The sequence below is a fragment of the Ambystoma mexicanum genome, chromosome 13 (assembly GCF_040938575.1).
Source record: "Ambystoma mexicanum isolate Mex_15411 chromosome 13, UKY_AmexF1_1, whole genome shotgun sequence".
NCBI classification, from domain to species: domain Eukaryota; kingdom Metazoa; phylum Chordata; class Amphibia; order Caudata; family Ambystomatidae; genus Ambystoma; species Ambystoma mexicanum.
This window is the reverse complement of record NC_090938.1, coordinates 320,239,257-320,263,240: the sequence shown is the minus strand read 5'-3', so window position 1 is coordinate 320,263,240 and position 23,984 is coordinate 320,239,257. Positions and strand designations below refer to the sequence as shown.

Sequence of the window (23,984 nt, the reverse complement as noted above, 5' to 3'; positions counted from 1 at the left end):
GAGAAAATGTCTCCCCTCCTGGCACGGTGGTTTTGAAATTGTAGATCAAATTTCACCTGACGCCTACAGAATCCACACCCCCAAAGGAGAGCTGTCAGACAAGAAATGGGTCCACATTAATCAGTTAAAGAGTTGTCATCCCAAACACACTTTGCGGCTAATTGAGGAACCAAGGGAAAGTCAAATAGAGGAGACACCTGAAGAATGAGAACAAGAAAAAGAACCAGAAGGGAACAGGTAGGTCCATAGGTATATCTATCTAACAATGAGTATTTTTCTTCATTATCAGTGCAAAAAGGTATCACAAAACCATGGTGTAAATATTGATAGTTATCTGTGCCTTGTTAAGCAATTATCTGCTGATATTGTTCGAGTACTGTAATGAATGTAATGTATGTTTGTCCCACTGATGTCAACGTTCCGGGAAAACAGTCAGTGGGAAAATGATGTAACCTGTCTTTATCTATCCACTAGTTAGTACTAATTCCGTTCCTTCATAGACAAAGGAGGACTTCCCCGGGGACCCAGAAAGGGAAGGAAGGAAAGGGGGTGTTGCAACGCACTCGAACGAAAGACAAAGGGAGGATTATGGTGTCGCTCCCTGATGGAAGAAGGCCTCTGCCCGATGAACCCCAATTCGCCCTACTTTCCCTCAACAAGAAGTCTCTGGGAAGCAGGGGAGGAATCTGTGGGGTACATTTACCAGCCCAGCAGACCTTCCCTACCTCACCAAACTACATCTCAACAGTCACCAGCAGAATGGCTGTGCTGGCTCTGTTGCGCATGATTGTAGTGCCTCAAAACTGTGTTTTGCAGTCATCAAAATAATGGCTGCGCTATCTCACCAGACACATATGGGGTGAGATGACACGCCAAATAGCCCGAAAATTGCTGCCAGTATTTTCTTCATTTGCACCAGAGAAAAGAAGTCAAAGACAGCGTTGCTATGCTGCCAGCTCAAAACATTTCACTGAAAAAGAAACTATTTTGCATTTAAAAATTACTGTGGACTGATGCATTGTCCATCTTTTCAACAGTACACAGCTTGGTTCCAGTGAGACCCAGCTATGTCCATCTCTATTCAGGTTGTGCTCCAGCAAATGGGGGTATTCCTCATCGAAGGACAGATTGTGTCAGGCAAGATCTGTGAAATAGCAAAGAACTTCACTCCAAGCCGTACGGTGAGCGTTTTACTTTCTTGCAACAAAATATCACAGGCAAACTCTTCCTAAGAAGCCCTCACTCTCTCTTAGCTCATGTCAGTTTCAAAGGACCTTTTTTTAACATATGCCTGTGCATTAGAAACATGACTAGGGCTTTGGAAAGGTTCTAAAAATGGATGCGAGGAAGGCCGCATTGTAAAGTGACAGCCCAGGAACATTAACCCACGTGTAAAATGGTGCTTTTTACAAACAGGAACATTTCTGTTTCAAAGTGAAATGTTGAATTAAGGCCCTGTCCTTGCATAGAAATGTGATGGGGGGGGTTGTTTGAAAACATATACAGGATATTTTATTCCAACAGACTTGCTTTCTGGTTCAGGAAAGAAAAATAAATAAATACATTTGTTGTGAGGCCAGCAGAACAGGTTTTTTGCAGGCTCTGGCTTCAAAGGATCTTTCTTCCTGGGAACAGGATCTACCTCCCCCCCAAGTGGACAACCACCTGGGCATATGAATGTGCCAGGGTGTAGGATCTTGCACCTTCGTCAGACAAAGCGGCAGTGCTCCAGCCTGGGAAAATGGATTTCCAGGACACGTAGGTGTGACTTTCTGGGGGTACCTCCCCTCAACTCAAACTGAAGAACTTCAAAGGCGAATCCATGACAACACGGGGCTAAACTGACCAGAGCCTGACATTTGGCTGTGGCCTGGAAAGGAATGCCCTTATTTGGAAGACAAAGCCAGCCCATCTGGGGCAAAAGCATTTTCTTATTTAATAAACTTTAAGACTTTTATCTCTGCAACCGGAAAACGCAGTAATACAAAATTTTAACAGTTTGAATATAATTTTTGTGGCATTAAAATAAGACATTGTAGTTTTCCCTAGCATGTAGGGGACGCTAGCATCAGGAAAATGTAATTCATGGGAAAAGTATACATTGTACAACTTTGAAAATTAATGAAAACATGCTCCATGATATGTACACATATATTAAAATTATAGAAATTTAGGTGAAACGGTTCCCACTAGAAATTTAGGAAAGATTATTAGAAGGACTAAATAACGTCATACAAACTTTGGAATTGAAATGAGAGGATCTGTGTAAAATATGGCCTTTGCTTATTTGATTTGTAAAAGCACCACAACTGTAAAAATGTGCAATTTATGTCCTAACTGATTTTGGCAAAAATAACTGTGGGAGGGCCTTGTGCATCGTAAGCACACACCAAAAAGCTGATGTCATGTTCCTGAAGTCCAACCGGCTGACACGAAGGCGGCGACAGCCACTCCTGACCAATCCAGTTGATAGATGCATGTCCAGCCAAAGTCTGCCCTATCGTAAAATCCTGTGATGTCATCCTCCTTATAAAAGGTGGAGGCTCAGAGTGACTGACTCTTTCGATTTCCAGCTTCAGGATATCCCAAGATCCAGACATTTCATACTCACCCTGCAAGATTACAGATTCCACTGCCAGGAAAGGGATAGCTGATCCAGACCCCCCTATCCAGGCAGAACCACCCATCAGAAGTAAACCCCACAAACATTTCACTAATTCAGGGAGAAATCCTCATTGGGATTATCCAGCGCTACTTGCTTGCCCTGCTACCTGCTTTATCCATCTGATGTGCCGCTGTGCCGTGACCAGACCCTTGCCCCGCTGTTCAGATACCCGCTTGGCGGTCCAGAATTCCAAATTCAAGTGCTTATTGTAAGTATCACCCCATCCCATAGCAAAACATAGGATATCCCATTCTAATACCTTGCCCTTTGCTCCACCCTATAAATAATCCTGAAAGTACACTAGTAATTGTTTAAATTATCAGGACCCTCTGTGTATTCTGTTCCTTGATTTCCATGTGTTAGCGCCATTCTTTCCTATCCTTTTAGCCCATTGTATAAGTCCTTAGTCATATTTGGAATAAACCAATTAATTCCCACATAAAGAGACTTGCGGCATGTGTGGGGGTGGGGGGTTAAGACTGCAGCTTAACCTTTTATCACGGACAGTGTTTCTCTTCTTGATAATCTAGTTGCGAAATATAGTTGTAATAACACTTGTCATTTCCTTTCCAAACCTATGTTCCCTGTCCACTACTCTCATTTTTAAAACAGAATAGCCTTTCCCATTAAGAATCTCATCCTGTCATTCATTTAGTTACCCTTTCACTTTCTTATTATTCCTGTGATGTGTATCTGTCCCTTAGCATAAAAACCGCATTCCGATTTTGTCTGTTGAACCCGTTTTTCAAGCTGTTTTGACATTTGACATTTGGCATTAACTGTATGCCGTTGTTAGGACATTGCTTTGTAATTTGCTAGTTTCTTACATCTCTTATACTGTTATACTCATTTGTGCCTTTTCCATTCAACCGTGCATGTAAAATAAACATTTTGTAATTTCACGTGGCGTTTTGCTCAGTTTTCGGGGGAGCTAAATCCGGGTTTTGGCCTCCTATTCAGTGGGGGTAAGTCGGATTTTAATTCCGATTGTTGCATAGTGTACCTGACCCCTTGCTACATCTCCCCACCCATGCAAAGGTTGTTTAATAGGTGTTTGAGGGAGTGTTGGAGGGGGAATAATTCACTGTGAAACAATTTAAAATCCGCTCAAAAGTTAATTTTGCTTTCTTTCAGGTGTGTAGTGTCTATTTTACATGAAAAGGTCCAACTAAGTGCATTCCATCATTTTTCTGTGTAATTATCACCACATTGGTGATTGCTGCCCTATATTAAATTAATACAAAAAAGGTAGCAGGCGCCCCTCTCTCGAAAGAACAAGGCATGATAACCTGTTCAGTGGTTATTAACCACATTGAGAGTTCGCAGCCATTGCTTTTTGCTCACTGTACCTTCACAGATGGGAAATATCCATTTGCATATCAGTCTTTGTCCCGCCCACAAGGGCAGTCCAGCACCGAAATGCTATGGCAATTCCTCTCTGAACAAGAGTACCATCAGCAACCCCATACACGTGTTTCAGCCTTGTTGGGCATCATCAGTGAGGTGAAGCTGAGCCTCTCTAAGCACAGTGAGCAGGGAGTCCACGTCTGGTTGCCCCCAGGTAACCTAGGGTGACCAACCCCAAGTTCCTTTCAAAAATACAAAAAAGGTAGCATGCGCCCCTCTCTCGAAAGAACAAGGCATGATAACCTGTTCAGTGGTTATCAACCACATTGAGAGTTTGCAGCCATTGCTTTTTGCTCACTGTACCTTCACAGATGGGAAATATCCATTTGCATATCAGCCTTTGTCCCGGCCACAAGGGCAGTCCAGCACCGAAATGCCATGGCAATTCCTCTCTGAACAAGAGTACCATCAGCAACCCCATACACGTGTTTCACCCTTGTTGGACATCATCAGTGAGGTGAAGCTGAGCCTCTCTAAGCACAGTGAGCAGGGAGTCCACGTCTGGTTGCCCCCAGGTAACCTAGGGTGACCAACCCCAAGTTCCGTTCAAAAATACAAAAAAGGTAGCAAGCGCCCCTCTCTCGAAAGAACAAGGCATGATAACCTGTGCAGTGGTTATTAACCACATTGGGAGTTTGCAGCCATTGCTTTTTGCTCACTGTACCTTCACAGATGGGAAATATCCATTTGCATATCAGTCTTTGTCCCGCCCACAAGGGCAGTCCAGCACCGAAATGCTATGGCAATTCCTCTCTGAACAAGAGTACCATCAGCAACCCCATACACGTGTTTCAGCCTTGTTGGGCATCATCAGTGAGGTGAAGCTGAACCTCTCTAAGCACAGTGAGCAGGGAGTCCACGTCTGGTTGCCCCCAGGTAACCTAGGGTGACCAACCCCAAGTTAATGTGATTTCATTTGGATTTTAAAATAAATAAATATTGTATTACTATCCACCAGCCTGTTTCATGGTCCATTGCGGCCCGGGGTATTTGTAAAAGGGGATGTGAGACGGGTTGGGTGCCATCTCAATCTGAATTCTTAGTAAATAAAGTAAAAGTGTTTTAATTGTGCGCTGCTTCCTAGGCCAGTAGCAAGAGTCCTGGTCCGGTGTGTGACGCCCCGTTAAAATCCTTAACACTCCATATCAACATATATTGCCCCACCATCGCCCGACACGACAAGGCCTCGTCCACATCTGTCGCCAACGCCCCAACTGCATCCATCACTGATCTAAATTTACTGAACCCATGCTGAAACACACTTCGCCGCTGCTCCGACTCCAAAAAGTGCACCAGACGGCCACACACCATTTTTTCCATCACCTTGCACAAAACAGATGTCAAAGCAATGGGCCGATAGAACCCACACAAGCCACCTCAGATTCCGTACACCACCAATGTGTCAGTAATGATGCACACGTGATCGTGTGACGGCGTACTGAGCCAGTTGATCACGTGTTTGCTACAATTCACTTGAAGGCGAGTGCGGGATGGAAGGGTGCTTGTTTTCCTGCTCTCCGTCCTGCACTCGCCTTCGCCACCAGAATATAAGGTAAGATTCACGCTTTAGACTCTTGGAGAACAATACAATTAGTACAGTGAACAGTTAATTTCATGACGCTAGCATTAGCAGTCTTTTTAAACTAGCCTTTCCTGACTTCTATTTCAGGACAGGGGCACCTGTGTTATACCACTAGGTGATATACTTCTTGTGAACAACATCAGACAACAAGTGAGTAGAATACTTCAAATATTTTTAAGTGTCTTCTAACACTGGAACTTATCTGTGGGCGAGATTTGCACACGGCATAGCTACCTTTTTTGACCTTGTTGTTGTATTTTCAGCTCTCTACAATCAATCCTTTATGGTGTATAAAGAACAGTGAGTGATTTTGTCCAATACTTTCAACATTCCAATGTGTAATTTGACAATTCTGAGTACTAGTTGGCCTTTCTAAAAATTCCCCTTCTTTTCTTATTAGTTTTCCGACAAGTGAGACCCAGCAGTGACTACGGTCAGCATTTATTTCATTGGTGAAATAAATCAGGTGAGTAATCCCTGTATAAATGTGCCAGACAAGTGACAATTTCTTATTAAGATACATCCAGACACCAGTTTCTATAAGGAATATAATAACCATTCTTAAATTTCCGGAAAGAGTGAGTTTCTACCACCTGAAGAAGGGAACTAAACCTGAAACGTGTAACTTGGGCAGAGAACATCGACATGCAAGTTCTATAATGGGATTAGGCATGTGGGAACTCAATCCATTGACAAAGTTTCATTATTTTATATTTCTTTATTTGTGTTGGTTAGGCATAACCTTTACAAAATCATTTCAGTATACAAAAAACAAAACTAAATACATATTAACAATTCAACTTGCAATACATTAATCATTTAAAACACGATTAATATGTAGCAAAATACACAGTATTAAAAAAAATACAAAAAATTGTATTTACAAATACATTCATTATCTGTGGCTTTAACTTCTGCAGCAACCCACCGGTGCAAGCACTCAATATACTCTGAAAGATTTCAATTCATTTACACAGTTCGTATCGTGGTACTAACAAACAGATCTTTCTTAAAAACCTAACTACCGCAAGCTGCAGTGAGAGGTCGCTCCCATAAAGCATTTCGAGCCATAATCTTTCAAGATCCACATTATCCCCGTTCACAAGAAATAATGTATACGATCACTTCGCAATACATCACAATAAATTAAGAGGTGCTGCAAAGTTTCAGACAACCCAGAGATTCCACAGAACCTACACAATGATGGTATTCCACTCCCCTTTTCCCGTAGGTCTGTGATTTCCCTGGTCAACAACACATTACATTTAAAACGCATACATTCATTGTGCCATCTTTGGTCCAGAAACCTAATCCGGTATGGCTCCATGCTACCCCCGATTTTATAACCCAATACCAAATGCTTATATAATGTGGTTCCTACAACCTTAGCACAGGTGATGTTCCAGTCTAATTGCTCTGCATATTTTTCTGCTTTATTTGGATTAAAATATAAGCAACTCACACGTTGCACCAAATGAAGTTAGGTACGATAGGGATTCCCTTGTTAATTCATTTAGGTATTCTGAGGCACACGTACCAGTTCGTATCCCGTTTCCCAACAGATCATAAATAGTGTCTTTAGAACTCACAATTAATTTCCCTAATAAGCAACATCGGCGCCACATAACCATACTTCTAATGGGACACAAACCCAACTCGTAGCGCAATACTTCCAATGGCATGCAGTTAGGAAGGCATCTAAACACTGAACTTAATATCTTTGCCTCATATTTGTCCAATTCATCGATTGCCCACTTAGGAAACAGTTCCAAACCATAACAGAATTGCGGAATCAATTTGCATTTGTAATAGCGCAAGGTCGGTAGAAATGAGAATTTCCCATATTTCACATCAATTTTCTTTAAGTGAATAATTTGTACCTGCACCTTTTGTATCCAAAAATTGCCTATAATTCTGTTTCCTTTTATTTCCAAAGATTGGGTAACCCAAATACTGCAGATGTAATTTCACGCACAACTTTTCATGATTCAGGAACCATACTGGATTGCCCCTTGTAACACTGCAATCAAACCGTAAAATTACAGTTTTCTTTGCGTAATCTCTAAATGCGGTTAATAGGCGTTGCAGTCCTCGCAGAGTATGATAGAATAACATAAAATCATCCGCGTAAGCAGTCCAGGATATCTTTATTCCCTCGACTGTTGGTGGCACAAAAGCGACTGTCTCTAAAACCTTACCAGCATCTGACACGTATAGATTAAATATTGTGGGGGCAAAAACGCACCCCTGGCATTTGTAGCGTTGATCGCCTATGACAGTATTCCTGTGTTACTTAGGCGAACCTGTAGTTTGGAACCTTCGTGCAAATGGTACAAAATTGACAGTAGGGAAGAAGGCAGTCCCATTCGATCTAGTTTCCCCCAAAGGATACTCCTATCCATCATGTCGAAAGCCATGTTTAAATCTATGGATGCTACATAGACTGGCACGCTACTTTGTTTCCACGTTTCCACTGCAAAATATTCATTAGTAGCCCCCCCTGCATCCGTGCCCACCTTTTTGCGGAAACCAAATTGGAATCGGGATAAGATCTTATTTACCTCTGCCCACTCTTGAATGTGTTTCAGTACCAGGCCTGAAAAAATCTTGGAGTCCGCATCCAAGAGTGCAATAGGTCTGTAATTTGCAGGGGATGACCTATCATTATTTTATGTACAATTAATGTGTTTGAAAATCTCTGTTCTACTATTACCCTGAAGCAAGGGTGGGCATTAGAGTTGCTCTCTGTTACATGTACATTGCTTTTTGTGTGGTTAATTACATTGAATCTATGTATTGTTTCTATTAAAAGAACCCTCTTGTTGGGTAATACATTTCTGTAAAACATTACTTTACTTGCATAAATACCTCGCAAACGTTGTTCCATTGTTATACTTGATTAAGACTTTGAATGTCATTCTGAAACATTGGGAGTGTTTCCCATAAGAGCGCATTGGTACTTCCTTGATTAGTTTCAAGGGACAATTAGCACCCACCAGACCATTCAAACAGACTGGGAAACCTAATTTGAAATTTCAGAGGCAAATGGAAGAAAACAGACACAAAAATCCGAATGCACACAGCATCAAACCTGCTTATTTGTAAACAACACAGCAAACATGTGAGGGAGACATACAAGCTGCCAGCCATATAACCACACTAAGCTCATGATATCCAAAGTAGCCACAAGCTCCTTTAAGGCATTCCTCCACAGTTCTCATAGCTCATGAGATTGCTGAATTTAGCCCATAACCTATGCTCCTCCTAAGCTATGCACGCATGTACTGGCCCACCTCCCAAGTGCCACATTAGCAGCGCACAGACAATTACTACCTTCTCAAACATTCATAATGTACAAGACATTGCAGTAACGTGCCATTTGCTGCCTCCCTTAAGAAGGCTAAACAAACAAGACTCATTATCCTGGTGTGCCCCATTTACATTACCTCCACTATGTCGGCTAACTGTAAAAACCCTTTTAATTTGCCTCATAAAGATGGGTACTCAAATGTCATGCTCAGTCTCCCCTACTTTAAAAGTGCTAACACTGGCCTATAAGGGGAGAGCAGCATTGGAATTGAATGTGCTTGGTCTACAAAAGATTATGGGTCTGGAAATATTACTGGCACTACTCACACCTAGCATAAGGGTAATATGTATACAGAAATCTACAGTGCCATTCAGGCAATGTGCATACTTTCTCCATTTGTGTACTTTCATTGTGCATAGATTATAATGAATGCTATGGTAACTCGCATCTCTCCTGTAAATACAGGTTTCACTTAGAACGTGAATAATCCTAGCCAACATTATTAAGGGGAGAGGATGTTGCAAACAATAATGTAATCTCTTCAAGATCATTTTGTGTATGTTGATTGATGACCTTGTCTGGCTCTTCTTAAAGATACCCATAATGTCATTGTGAAGCTTTAAATATTAGTTTGCTTGCAAAATATTGTGGGTATGCAAACATCCCAAGCATTCTTTTATTGCTACAATCTCTCACTTTTTACTACTGAACACTGCCTTTTAGATGGAGGCAGGCCTTGCAGATGGGGAGTAGGCAGAGGTGCCAATGGGGGAACAGGAGCACATTCCCCAGGGGTAAAGGACAAATAAGGCATGTGCAAAATCCAAGTTAGATGTTTCCACAGGGCAATAAAGTGAAGAAAGACTGCAACCACTAGTAACAGCTATTAAACTGCAACTTGTATTTCTTTTTATGTGCTTAGCTTCAGAGATGTTTCAACATGCATCTCGCGTTTCAATCACAGAAGAAACAAACTAGTAAAAGGAGGAGGTACTGCATCTGTTATACATCGGAGCAGTGCAGCTATTAAGTTATACGGTAACCTTATGTGATTTCTTAAGGGGCACTCTATGGGACCTCATTGAGGCTTTTCTTTAAAAGGCGGGATGCAGAAGGCTGGACAAAACAACTATTGAGAAGTAAATTCACGTCCTATGACCAGGTTATAATCATGGTTCCAGGTCAGATAACTAAATGTTTTTTTTTTTGTGGTTGGTATAAAATGATTTTTTCGGGAGTGAAAAGTCATTCTTAATGCCAATCAGCGTACTTATTTAGGAAAAATGAAGTATATTTAACGGTAGAACAGATATATTTTTGTAACCCACACTTCATTCCTCCTAGTAATGCATGGCAAATAAAAGATTAATTATTCCTTCAAAGCTCCTCTTTGGTTCAGAAAGTAATATTACTAAAGCTCCTTCCTCTGCCACTGCTTTGCTTGTACCACTGACCCAAAACTATCAGTGGAACTTTGTGGGTGGAAGCAGAGGGGCCGGGGTGGGTGGTAGAGGGTAGGCCCCTATGTGCCCATTGTGTATACTTTTTAGAAATATTTGTACTCCCTATTTTTCAGTTGTGAGTATTTGCCTGTCCTTAGGGTGCAAAGGCAGTAATTCACTTATCTTTAGGGCCGGTAACAGGTTGGTGCTGTCTCAAGAAGAGCTCTGTTCTTAGGGGAATGTAATGTTCATGGTAAACAGTGACGCAGAAAACTTAGCAAAATGTATAAAACATTTGTTAGCTCATGTCAGTAGAAGTCCTTGTGGGACCCACAAAATGCTTAAACGCAAAGGTTTGTTGCAGCACAGACAGAAGATCCCATTTCCAAGCAACAAAGTACTCCTCCAAGGGATCTTCCCTTCAAATCAAAGTCCATTCAGGGGGCCCCTCTGGCTAGAATAGTCTCTGGGAGTCATTGTGTTTCCTCCAGACAGCCAGAACAACAGTTTCCTCTACCCGATCATCCAGGAATTCCTCATGTTGAGTTTTGAGACCTCCAAGTTCGTCAGGTAGGGAGTTCAAGTTTGGAGATCCTCAACCTGCAGAACCTCTAAATGGCCTAGTCCTGGCTCCAGGTCAAGCCTACCCTCTTCAACACTTCACCAACTCTCATTCCACCACCCTCTGTGGGATCCACCCCTTCATATCCGGATCTGTCCTAACTCAGGCCCCAGTTTGAAGACTTGGCTTTCTCTCTTCTCCTTCCACCAAACTTCTGCTTTCTCTGGTGCTACTCCTGAAAGAACACACGCAGTCTTCTAGCCTCCTCCATGTAATCCCCTCCAATCTCCTCCAGCACATCCACTTCCCCCAACTCTTCTCCACCTTCTGATGTTTCTTAACCTCCTCCAGAACTTCTTACGCCTCCTCCAAACTATTCTCCAAATTCCAATATATGATCTTTCCCAACCTCCTTCAGTTCTCCTACCTCCTACTCTAACTCTCATTTTTTCTCCAACTCCGCTCTGCCATCCTCCTTCTGCCCCTTGCACCCTGAACTGTTAGAGAAACCAGGCTCACACTTCAGTTTAGGATAGTAGCATTGACAGATTTATTTGTCTTGCAAGACAAATACAAGACAACACAGCTTCATCGTACATGAGCAAACTGCAATAACATGACCCAGCATTCAGAACTCCACCTTTATAGGTTCTAGTCAGATGACGAAAATGAAACTTATCAAGAAACTTAGTCTACAACTGGTGGTATAGGACCACCTTCCCCATCAAATTAATTAAAAACTGTATCCAATAGTCTTTTGTTAATGCAGATGACTGTCAAACTGGTTAAGTGACAGTTCCATCTGAACGCTCCCACCAAAAAGGGCTTACCAACCCTGCCTTTCAAAGCAACTCCTTGCATTCCTTTAGTGTCCTTTTCTGTACCACTTTACAACATGTGCCTACAAACGCCCTTCCTTGGCACAGAAAAGTCCAAGACACACGTTTTAGTTTGCACATGGCAAATAAACACAACACTGATATAGATGAGCCTTACGAAGAGCCTTCTGCTGGTCAATTCAAAATGAAGTTGAAATGAGCCTGCTAAAGAGTAGAAATGTTAGTTTAGAAAGAGAGCAACCAATCCAGTAACATCAAATGAATTGAGATGTTAGCATAACCCATTAGGAAAGACATAAGAAAAATTATCTGCATCTAAATTCACCCTTTTACACTTCACTGTCTCTCACCCAGTCACATAATTAAAAGTGTTTCATGGGAACCAAGTCTAGATGGACAGATTTATTAATCCCCTCAATACACTCTTTAAAATAAAAATGTTTCATTGGTATTTCAACAAATAAGCAGAAAGAGTAAGAACCCCACCCCCCAACCCGAACCAACGACTGCCCATAGATGGCTGCGCACTACCAGAGATTGACACTATATGTAGAAATGTGCAAGTCTTGTGCAATGTATCCCCACAGGCCCAATAATGCCCTGCTGGTCGTCAGTGTCTCTGCTCACAGCGCAGTGCATCCTCTAGTTGTTTGTTACCTGTGTTCAACCCCTCTGCCTGAAACTTCTCTACTTGCACCAGACAATCTGGACATAACTATCCCGATGCTAAACAAACAACTAAACATATGCATGCCTGACCTCTCCACTTTCCCAATCCTTACTAGGTACCCTCTGCTCTACCGTTCGACTTACTTGCTTTCGAGCCCTCTATCCCTCATCTTTGCAATTTATGCCTCACGTTGGCATGTCATCTGAGGGTGCAAACATCTACTGGTCCAATGCATTTCATTCTGTAACATCCATACTGGCCTTCATCTGACCCCCTATACACCGCTCTATGCCACACCACTGTTTCAGCTTCAGCCCACTTTCGGAGGTCCCCCTAACATGCCTCTACGCGGGGGCTCTCTGCTGACTTCCAAGCTAGTGCTAACCTTCACTTTGCTAGAATGTATATAAGGCCCTTCATCTTTGCCACGTGTGCCTCCTTGCATCGCCTCGGGAACAGCCCCAGCATGCATGCCTCCGGGGGCCACCCATGCATTCCTATCCCTCCTCTGGAGGCTCTGTTTGCAATATCCTGCTAGAACCCCAGGATTAACGGGCAAGCCCAGAACAAGTGCAGCATGTCTGCTGACGTGCTCGTACATATTGGGCAACTCCGAGTCATGTAGGCTCTGTGTGTGAGAAACAGCTGTAGCTGCATGAATCTGGCATTCCTAGATACCCTGCGTGTGTACATCACCCTGGCCCATTTCCCTCCGTCAAGGCCCGGCCCACCTCACTCTCCCACTTGGCACGGGCTATGAGGTCAGGTTTACTGAGTGAATCTAGTGTTAAGTCATAGAGCCTAGAGATAACATGGTCCCCTTCCATCAGGTCATAGAGAGATCCAGGTGCTTTGTCTCCTGCCAAACCCTCCTTGATGTCTGGCCATCTAGTTTTGACCAATTTGAGCACCCTGTTAGAAGACAGAAATTTTACTTTCTGTATACCATAAGTCTCTGTCAATTCAGGGAAGCCCGACACAGTCCCCTCCTTGCACAGGTCGCCCAAGGTGATGACTCCCTTTGGTTCCAATGCAATCTAATGTTGTGTACCACCTCCCCGTCCCCCCCAGTGACTGCCACCAATGATACATCAGCAGTATATGGGTCCTGCTTGCCCGTAGACTCCACCATCTGTTCCACAGTTCCCAGTGTGACCAGGACCAACCCCCCCGCCCATCTGACCAGCGTTTGGCGCCCAGAGCACCTCTCTCAGGTAAAACAGTGTCACATCCCCCCACAGCAGCTCAGTGTCTAGAGAGGCCTCATCCGCCAGCCAGGATACCACAAACTGCAGTTGCCCAGCCAGGTAATATGCCTCAAAATGTGGTAACCTGATACCCCCTTCCTTGTAGTCTCTCCTAAGTACCCAGAGCAATACCCAGCACCTCTCCCTCCACCCCCAAATAAAACCTCTCACCACTGTATCTAGTCTGCAGAAGAACGACCTCGGAATTGTGTGGGAGGAAAGGTCTTCTAGGCCCCCTCCCCTCCATTCCCGTCCCCACACGCACACTATGCTCATCCCCCCAGCTTGTAATGCACCCCTGGCCAAAGGTGCCGTGCAGCCTAGGGACGACACATACAGGTGCGACTTCTATAAGCAGTCTGATTACCAACTCCATTTTGTACAAACATTGACCCCATTTTGTAAAAGCCCCAGCAGGTCTCACAGAAATGCCGGCATGCAGGCCTGCACCTCTCCCCTGGGGCCCCACACAGTCAGCATGTTACTCCCCCCACCTCCTCCCCTCCGGTGTCTTAGCGACTGTCCTGTTCCCACGAATAGCTGGGTGAGAAAGGCTACAAATAAAACATTGTAGCTCGCCCTTCCTGCCAGCATCGCTGCTCTGCAAATGACTGAGCCAAGGCCTGGTCTTAGAAAAAACCCATCCATCTCCACAAACCTGTTCCGCGCCAACAGACCCAACTCAGATGATATAATACTCACCCAGCCTCTATCCTCACCGCCTCTTTGATGTAACAGATGGCTTCCCTATGACTGCATGCCACTAAGATTCACCCTTGATACAACCGTCTGTAACCATATATTTTCCTTTTGTACTCACGTGTGATAAATCTGTTTGTATGAGATCCAAAGAGATGTTTGATGGATGTATTAGCTAATTGATTATAGTAGATAAGATATTTGGGCCCACGTAATTCTGCCCCATGATGTAGATCCATTGTCTTTATGTAATATATGCACACTTGAAGATGGTAAGTGTTAAAAGGAATTATGTGTCATGGTACAAAATGTGAGGCCCATGGAGCTCATCCTGCAGCAGAGCGGACATTGTTACACTCATATACTTAACATATGAAGATCTGGTCCAAGGTACAACCAAACCTCCTCCCCTATGCCCTGCAGAAGAGGCCACGCAAACTTGTTTGAACTCCATTTTGTTGTGTGCTTTAAACTCCACTATTTTGAACTAGGCCACACTCTATCTGCCCAGGGCCTTCTCTCCCTCCCCAGCAGTGCCGTGCACGGCATGCGAATGGCCCCCATCTTTTCTTCTCCCTGCGACTATACTACTGCAGGCCCATTTCTCCCGAATGTCCCAGCGCAACAAATATATCCTCTCATCCCTCCACTGGGCCCGCACGGAGCGTTCACCCCCATACCCTTGACAGAGATGACCCCCCCATAACTTTCACCTGACCAGTGATTCAGGACAATGTATATAAAAGCAACCAGTGAGATATATGGGTTCCTCCCAACCTGTCAGAATACAAATTATTGTCTTTTTATTGTATACTTTGAAGTAGTGTTTAGATTAGAGAGCTAGTATTAATCACCTCATCCAGAGACACATACCTTCACCTCACACTGACCAGCCCAGCTGATAAACGTGATGTCCGCCTTCCCGCCAAGCAACTATCCAATCGTCTAGAGGCAGCGCCTATGAAGCTATACTGGATCTGTGGCTCCTCCAATGAAAGTGTAACTTTTGTACCATATATATTTTCGTCACTGATGATGCTGTAACCCTTTTTAACGCAATGACAGTTTATTGTTTGGCAGAGCGCTCTCTGAGTAAGCAGAGTTCTCTGCATGCCCTATTTTATCTAGATAAACTTTGCTTCTTAAACTCACCCGCACTTGGTCTCGATCTCATTCCCTACTGGGGTGTGTCTTTTACTGACTCTCATTGGGGAGTTTGGATTGTATTTTGGGGACTGTTCACTTTCAGAATCTCATACGGTATATTCACAAAGGGGTGCAACAGACGTGGTAGCACAAGATGATAATCTAGAGTAGTGCCATGCAGCCCATCATAAAAAACAGGAGCTTTTGTCAGAAACCCATGCACTTCTCAACAACACATAGGGCCTGATCACAACCTCGACGGTAACCCTTAAATCCGGCGGTAGCGCTATTACTGCCGGATTGAAGGGTCTGCCGAATCAGGGCTTCGGCGGATTTCGCCCCAGCTCTTGACTGGGGGGAAATCCGCCGAAAATTCGCGCTATTACCGCCGGCGGGAAATCCGCCGGCGGAAAGAGTGCAAATTTTCCCCATTGAGCCCAATGGGGAATGGGGCATTCCCGAATGGGCTCAATGGGGAATGGGGACTTCCAAGTCCGCCCAACTTGTGATGTCGCGCTATTAGCGCCGGGGGCTATGGCGGTCGCGCTAATAGCCCCCGCGCTAATAGCGTTAGCGTTACCGCCGAGGTCGTGATCAGGCCCATAGTCTGGAGAAGCTGTCCAATATTTCCAGCAAATATGGCAGATTGGTTTCCAGGTCCCGCACGTAAAGCAGCATGTCGTCCATATACAGTGAGACCACATGCTTTTCCTCCCGATGGGTATGCCTGCGTCCCTGTATTCTGCCCCGAGGAAGACTGCAAGCAGCTCCAAGGCCAATATGAACAGCATGGGGGAGAGTGGGCCCCCTTGTTTAGATCCCTTACCCAACTCCCACAATGCCGAAATGTGTCTCCCGTTTTTCACTCGCACCAGTGGTTTTTCATACAATAGTTGTACCCATCACGCAACGCGTGGCCCCACTCCAAAAAACCTGCAGCGTGGCGTGCAGCCAATCCCATCTCACTGTTGAATGCCTTTATGGCATCTAGCGAAGCCGCAACATACTCCGCCTTCTCCTCCCTGGCTTTATCTAATATGTGGGGAAGCATATGCAAATTCCAGGATGTACTCCTCCTGGGAACATAACCCATTTGTTTGGGGTGTATTACGGAGCAAATGACCCCCCTCAATCTGTTCGCCAACATTGCAGCTAGAATTTAGCAATTTTGAGCGTCGATATGACCCGCACTCCAGCGGTGGCTTACCTGATTTCTAAATTTGCACTATGATGGAATCTCAGAGGCTTGCTGGCAGTTGACCTGCTTTATATGCCTCCTCAAGCATCTGCAACCATCTGCAGGAGGGGGATGCTAAGTCTCCCGCAAATTCCTTGTAGAATTCTGCCAGGAACCCGTTGCCACCCAGCGTTTTGCCTATGGGCAGCATGCATATCGTCGCCTGCCGCTCCTCCTCCGTGAATGGAGCATCAAGCATCTCCGCCTGTTCCTGTTCCAGGTGAGGCAGGTACATTTCCATCCATATATCGTTCAGATGTCTGGCGTTGCCTCCATTTCCAGCCTCATACAGACGCTGGTAATATCTACTGAAGACTGCATTTATTTCACCCTGGGTCCTGCACTCTTCCCCACACTCATCTTTAATGAAGGCTAACATGCTCCTACCCTCCTCCACCCGGCACAAGCAGGCCAGCAACCTTCCCAGCTTGCCCCTGTTCTCGTGTAGTTTCAATGTACTTGCTATAATCGTGCTTGCCCAGCTACTCCCAGGCCGCTATGCAGTCCTGTTTGAGCTCAATCAGCTTCTTCTCCTGCGCCGCTGCTTGTCCCCCAGTCTCCTCTAACACTTTCATCTGCCCTTCTGTGCTAGCTATGCACCACAGCAGGTCTTTGCGTATGCCGCCCATCTTCCTGATTGCTTCCCCTCTCATCACCACCTTAAAAGCTTCCCAAAGGGTTCCCACCTCTACCACGCTCCCTTCATTAAACTTAAAAAATTCCTCGGTTCTGCCACCCATGTGGGTCCTGAACTGCTCATCAAGTAGTGCCTCCGCTCTCAGTCGCCATGTTGGGATTGTGGGCGTGCCTGTTGTATGTTGCTACGTCACTGCGAGTGGCGCGTGGTCTGAAAGAACTCTTGCCTGATAACCGCCCATTGGTAATTCCCATGGGCCTTCAGCCCCGTAAATATATAATCGATGCGTGTATGTATCCCGTGTGGGCTCGAGAAAAATTAATAGCCTCTCTTGTCCCCGTGCAGCTGTCTCCATATTTCGCCCATCCCCAACTCCTGCATTAATATCCCTAGTTTCCTAGCTGCCCATCTTTGTCGGACGACCTATCCAATGCAGTGCCCAGAGCGCAGTTGAAGTCCCCTCCCCACAGCCACAGAGCCCCTCTGTATTTCGCCAACCAGGGATATAGAAACTTAAAATAGCTAGCAGTGTTATGGTTAGGGGCATACAAGCTAATGATGCAGACCTCCCTTTGTTCCAGAAACCCATGCACAATGGTCAACCTGCCCTCTCCGTCCCTTTTGCATTCCAGTAGTCAGAAAGGCACAGAGGGGGCCACCCACACCAGGGTTTCACAGGAATACGACGAATATGGAGACCTTTACACTAGTTCCCCCATTTTTTTTGCAAGAGTGGCCTGTTTGGCTGCCACAAGATGCGTGTTCTGAAGGAGGGTCACATGTACTCCCCTATTTTCCAGCTATGTATGCACCCTGTTCCGCTTAATGTAACCCCATCCCATTCCAGGATACAATCCTAATGTTACTCATGTCTTTTGTCCAATCTCGCCCCCCATCCCCTATCCAGGCGTCCCACTCTCCCTCTCCTGAGGAATTCCCACCCCATGTGCCCTTCCCCTGCCGTGACCCGCATGATTCGCCTGCCTGACCATGAAAAATTCTTTACCCTCTCCCCCTCCTGTCCTTCTCCAATATACCCACAATGCACTCTTAACTTCGATTCTGAGCAGGGTGTCAATATGCTTTTCTACCTCGCTGTCAGAATCGTATATATATCTTTCGCAACCCCATCACTCAAGTAGAACAGCACCCCCTTGGTGTTGGTTGGAGGCGTACACATTATCCGTACTCCTACTTCCTTTGAACATACAGCAGAATATTATTAGAGATGCTAAGAGAACGGCTGCAAAGGTTTGTCAGTGAAAGCTGGACAGTCATGTGACTCATAGTCATGAGGATCTATGGCCAGTGGGGTAGGTAGTAGGGAAGCTGAATTGACTACCTGGCAGCATGTTAGGGTAACATTTGATGCATTTTATAATGGCAACTATCGCAAGAGAGACTGTTACTTCTAAGGACGAGCCTAGTACTTTATTTATGCATTGCTGTACTGCTTGGTGGCTGCCTAAGGGAAGGGGGCAACCCTGCTGCAGCGTGATCTAAGACCGTACAGTAGTAAGCAATTGGTCATTGTTTGTGTCCCTGTGCTTGTGTGATGACTGCTAATGCCCCATTTGATAAAGACCTTTTAACCTTGGCTAATGCCTCTTCTGCTTCATGAGCACTCTATGAGCACTGGTGTATTAATTTTAGTGTACTGCGTAAGGGGATTTTACTATTTCTGCATAAACAAATATGCACTGCTTGCTGTATCCTACTATTATTGAAAACAATTGAGTTTTTTCATAATCCATTAAGAAAGACATAATAAAAAATTATGTGCACCCACTTCACCCTTTCTCTTTCACCCCCTGATGCTCCTTCTTCTTCTCTATTCTCTAATCCTTTCGATCCTTCTGCTCACCCAATTGCTCCAAACACCATCCTTCCACTACTGCAGTGACCCACACTTTCTGCCGAGGGTGCTGTTCTTTTATAGGGTCTTGGATTCCCTCCTAGGCAGATCTCTGTTCATTGGGCTGTCTCTGTAGGATCTGTGTCTTTGCAAAACAGCCATGTGTGTTGTGCACTTACTGTGAGGGTCCCTATTGCAGAATTACTTTCTGCCCCATTGTTGCTACGGTCTTCTGGCAAGCAGACTTGGTTACTTTTCAACCATCCCTTCCCCACCTTCTTCATTCAAAGGGGAAGGCCCCCCTGGTCATCCTTCTTGTTGTGGCCACCACTAAACAAAAGAGGTGATGGTTGGAAAGTTACAAATCAATCTTAAACTCTGGTTTGGTCAGGGCAATCCTGTTCTTTGCCTGCAAAGCCATTACAAAAATGGAAAGGCCACATGCAAATCAGGTTTGTCCCACCCCAAAAGAGGCATTCCAGCCCAAAATGCTTGGTCACATCCGTGCTGCACGAGGCAACAAGCCACCCGAGACATGTTTCGGTGTCATCAGTGAGCTGTAACTTAAGTCTCTAGGCCCAGCAGGCACAGGATGCACGTCTGGGCATACCCGTCCCACTCAGTGGTGACTACAGCAATCAAATAGAGGTGAGGGCTGGAAGGTTTAGAATTAATCTAAACCTCTTGCATCGTTCTAGACAACCCTACAGACCAAGTTTTTTTGCCTGCCAAGCCATTACAAGTAGGGGAAAAGCATATGCAAATCAGGCTTGGTCCCTCACCAAAAGGGGTAGTCCAGCCCAAACTACTTGGTCTTATCCCTTCTGCACGAGACCACAAGCAATCGCAGACTTGTTTCAGTGGCATCATTGAGGTGTAACTTGAGTCACTAGGAACGGCAGGCATGGGGCCCATGTCTGGGCACAACATTCCAACTCAGGGTGAATACAGCAAAACAAAAGTGGTAATGGCAAGAAGGTTAAGAATTAATCCAAACCTCTGGCATCACTCTGGCAACCCTCCAGACCATTGCTTTTCGCCTGCCAGGCCATTACAGAATGGGGAAAGATCATATGATATGATATGGCATTTATAACTCGCCTATACACAAGTGCTTCAAGGCGCGATGAGGCAAGCAAGGGAGAACAGAGGGAAGACAGACATCTACCAGGCCAGATGTCCTTCAGACACAAGTGACGACAGTTCAAGGGTTTTTATTGACAATGTTTGCCGGGTGGTAAAATGGGTAAACTAAACCTAAATCTAAGATGGGAGCAAGCGTCGACCATCAAATGAAAAGAAGGCAGTCCTAGTGGCATTGTATCGAATAAAAAGGGCCTAAACTAAGAAACATGTTGCTAAACCTTAGAACTACTACAAAAAGAGGTGTGGGATAGTTCTCCAGAAAAGAAAGAAGTGTTCACAAATAATATGTCAGGATGTGGTAGCCTGGATCTTCCTGCCCCACGTTTTGAGTAAGGTGGGATCTTGGAGCACAGAACACACTCGAGCTTCCTCAGCACGAGTCGACAGTTCTGTCCGAGTTTATCAGGAGCCTCGATGGCCAAGCCTCGTTTCCCTTAAATGTCTCTTGCCTTCAACGGCCTGATGTGTTCAAATAACAAAACAAAAGTTCCTTCAACAAAATAAAAGTTTGTTTCTTGGTTTCATTTTGGGTGAGGCCTCGTCCCCCTCTTCCGGACACTGACCCCTGTTCCTCGTGCTATTGGATGATAGCTTTTCACCCCATGGGTCTCCCTATTCCAGGCTTAGAACCTAAAACAGTTACTATCAATCTCAGGGCCTCAGTGGTTGTGTCTCCTGGTTCCGAGGGCCTGATAGACTTTTAAATATTAAAACAATAAACAAACACAAACTTCTGTTCTACGTATTTCTCGGTGATGGATTCACTCCTGGGTCCCCTTCTTCTGGGCGCAGACACCTTTTTTCTTTCAGCCTCCCTTCACCGGGTTCACTATGGCTTTTCTCAGGTGATGGATTCACCCCTGGATCCCCCTCTTTCGGGCGCAGACCCCTCTTTGCATTCAGCTTCCCTCCACCAGGGACACTATGGCTTTTCCTTCACAAATGTCATTTTAAATAGTTCCAGTGGACATCCCTCGGCCGGGTTCACTCTTGTCAGCACACTGTTTCTTAGGACTTTAGACTTGCACCCTTCTCGTCTGCATCCCTCTTCCGGGTTCACTCTTGCTAACTTCAAATTCAGTTATACTTTCAATGGTCAAAGGATTTCTACTGTATGGGGATTTCGCTTGACCTCCTGTATGACCACTTTGAACTATCTTGGCGACTCTCCTACGGCCTTCTGGTATCTGTAGTTTCATTCAGACAGGGATTGACCAGGGCTTCTCAGAGCAGCACCCACATGGTAGTGGTCCCCTTTTGCAGCTGGTCTCCCCTTCAGAATCTTACAGTTCTTTTAAACTTTGCCACTTTGTGACTTTCATTCACAACAGCCCGGTTCTTATCGTCTCTCCCCTCAACTCACTAGCTGTGATGAACCGCTTGGCATTCCTTTTTACTGGAGTGAAGGGCGGTACCATGGAAGCAGGATTCTCCCTCGCTCCGGCTTGTGGGCATCAATACGCTCTGCGTACCGTTGGCATCTGTTGCAGCACACTTGGGCTATTGTCCTCGGTCTTAAGTTTCTTTCAGCTGAGGGTTCGCACGGTTTTGTCGAAAAGGGCAAGGTCGTGTCTCTGCTGATCAGCCTGTCGATATCTGCCGCCTTTCTCCTCCTCTTGAACTGCCGGGTATGGATAGCTGTCTTGTTGTGCGGTCTGTCTTTCTCATACTGTGCTCTCTTGCTCCACCTTTTATCCCTGTGGGGTAGGGAAAGGGCTGTCAGGTATGTGTCATTCTCATCAATTGCCTGACTTTGCCTGACCCTTGTATTTGAACATGTCAGGTAAACGGCTCTGGTGTTAGTCCGTTGTGCGAAAGTGTTTGTGTTAGGAAAAGGGGTGTGAGGGGGAATTTCTTCGAATGTCCTACCTGGTAGGATAGGTAAGAGGTATAAAAGGAAGGGGGATACCGCGTCTCACCTGTCCGTGTCCCACTCCCGAGGACCCCCCATCCAGGTGATCCTCCCTCACTGGTCCACCCCCAGGAACTGGATCCAATAGTGATGGCGTGTCCTGGCCACCTGGATGGCAGATCCTCGGGGACTAGCTAGGGAGATACCTTCAGGTTTCTCACAGAAGTCAAGCAACCCCAGACATGTTTTCAGCCTAATTGGGCATCAGTGAGGTGTAGCTTGGGTCTCACGCACCAGCAGGCATAGGGCCTACGTCTTGGCATACCTGTCGCACTTGTGTTGACTACAGCAAACAAAAAGAGGTGATGACTGGAAGGTTTACAATTATTGTTAACTGTGAGCCCCTAAGATCCTCGCACTGCTGGTATATATAGTCAAACAGGAGACATTGGGCCTCATTACGACCCTGGCGCTAAGTGAAAAACGATGGCGGTAAATGGTTACCGCCATCGTTTTCCGCTAGGTCCGATCATGACCCGTGACCGTTAACTACGATGCCATTAGCGGCATCGTAGTTAACGCTGCCGCTAACTGCGCCAATGGCGCGCGCACGCGACCTCCCACACCGTACTTAGCGCCATGGCGTAAAGGTACGCGAATGCCGACCCAAGCGGACATGCACCTAACGCCATCACCCAGCCCGTTAAGTACCTTACCGCCATGGTGCTAATTACGCCATCGCGAACCAACCGTAAAGGGCCTTGTGCAGTGAATCCAGCTGCCACAGGTGCACAGAATCAGCATAGGTGGAGGCAATACAGAGTCAGGAAGTACAAAAAGAGCACACCCAACCCCTTCCCAGACCCAGTCACACTCCACAATGATTCCAATAGGACTAGCAATGTTGGGGCTGGAGGACCTGATAGCAATGCAAGTGCTACAACTTCAACTACAACAACAACAACAATAGGCTGCACAGAGGAGACGCAGGAGGAGAAGGAGGGCAAGGCAGGGCCAGCAAGCCCCACCAGCACAGCCAGTGGCACCACGCAGGCAGCCCACAATCCCACGCATCAGAGCGAGTCCATTCAACCTCACCGCTGAGCAGATCCACACCCTGTACCGTTTGGACCGGGACACCATCACCACCATCGTATACATGATACACAACGACATTGACAGCAGGATAGAAACACCAACCGCCATCCCACCCCTACTGAATACTCCACCTGGCTGTGAGTAGCAGAGACAACGGAGCCAGATCATACCCTAAAGCAGCACAAACTTCAGCTGACACCACTAAACCTAATGCCCGATGTATGCAGCCCCACCACGTGAATGAAGGTGTGCCCCAACCATGACACAACCATCTGCAAGTGCATTGTACCAATTCACACCACATTGACCTCAACGAAATGCTCCTACATGCACGTCACCAGACACCATCCACTGAAAGGCCTGTCCCCATAACTGCGCACGAATGAGGCACATGACGGACAGAAACATCAACACACCATCACACAGACAGCAAGGCCCACAAAATGTCCCTATCAACATCAGTATTGCTCACTGGGGTCATGATGAGGCTGACAGCAATGTTGCAATGATGTGAGCGTTGACCTCACAGGACACGTGCCAGGCCACCAAAACAAACGGCATGAACGAACACAGTGGATGGACACTCACAA

At 45.6% G+C, this 23,984-nt stretch overlaps 1 protein-coding gene across 21 annotated transcripts in view; it reads left to right on the top strand.

Moving 5' to 3' along the window:
* Positions 1-23,984, top strand: part of ADCY4 (adenylate cyclase 4) — a 1,677,325-nt gene that overhangs the window by 1,637,053 nt on the left and 16,288 nt on the right. The gene's annotated exons all lie outside the window — the stretch shown is intronic.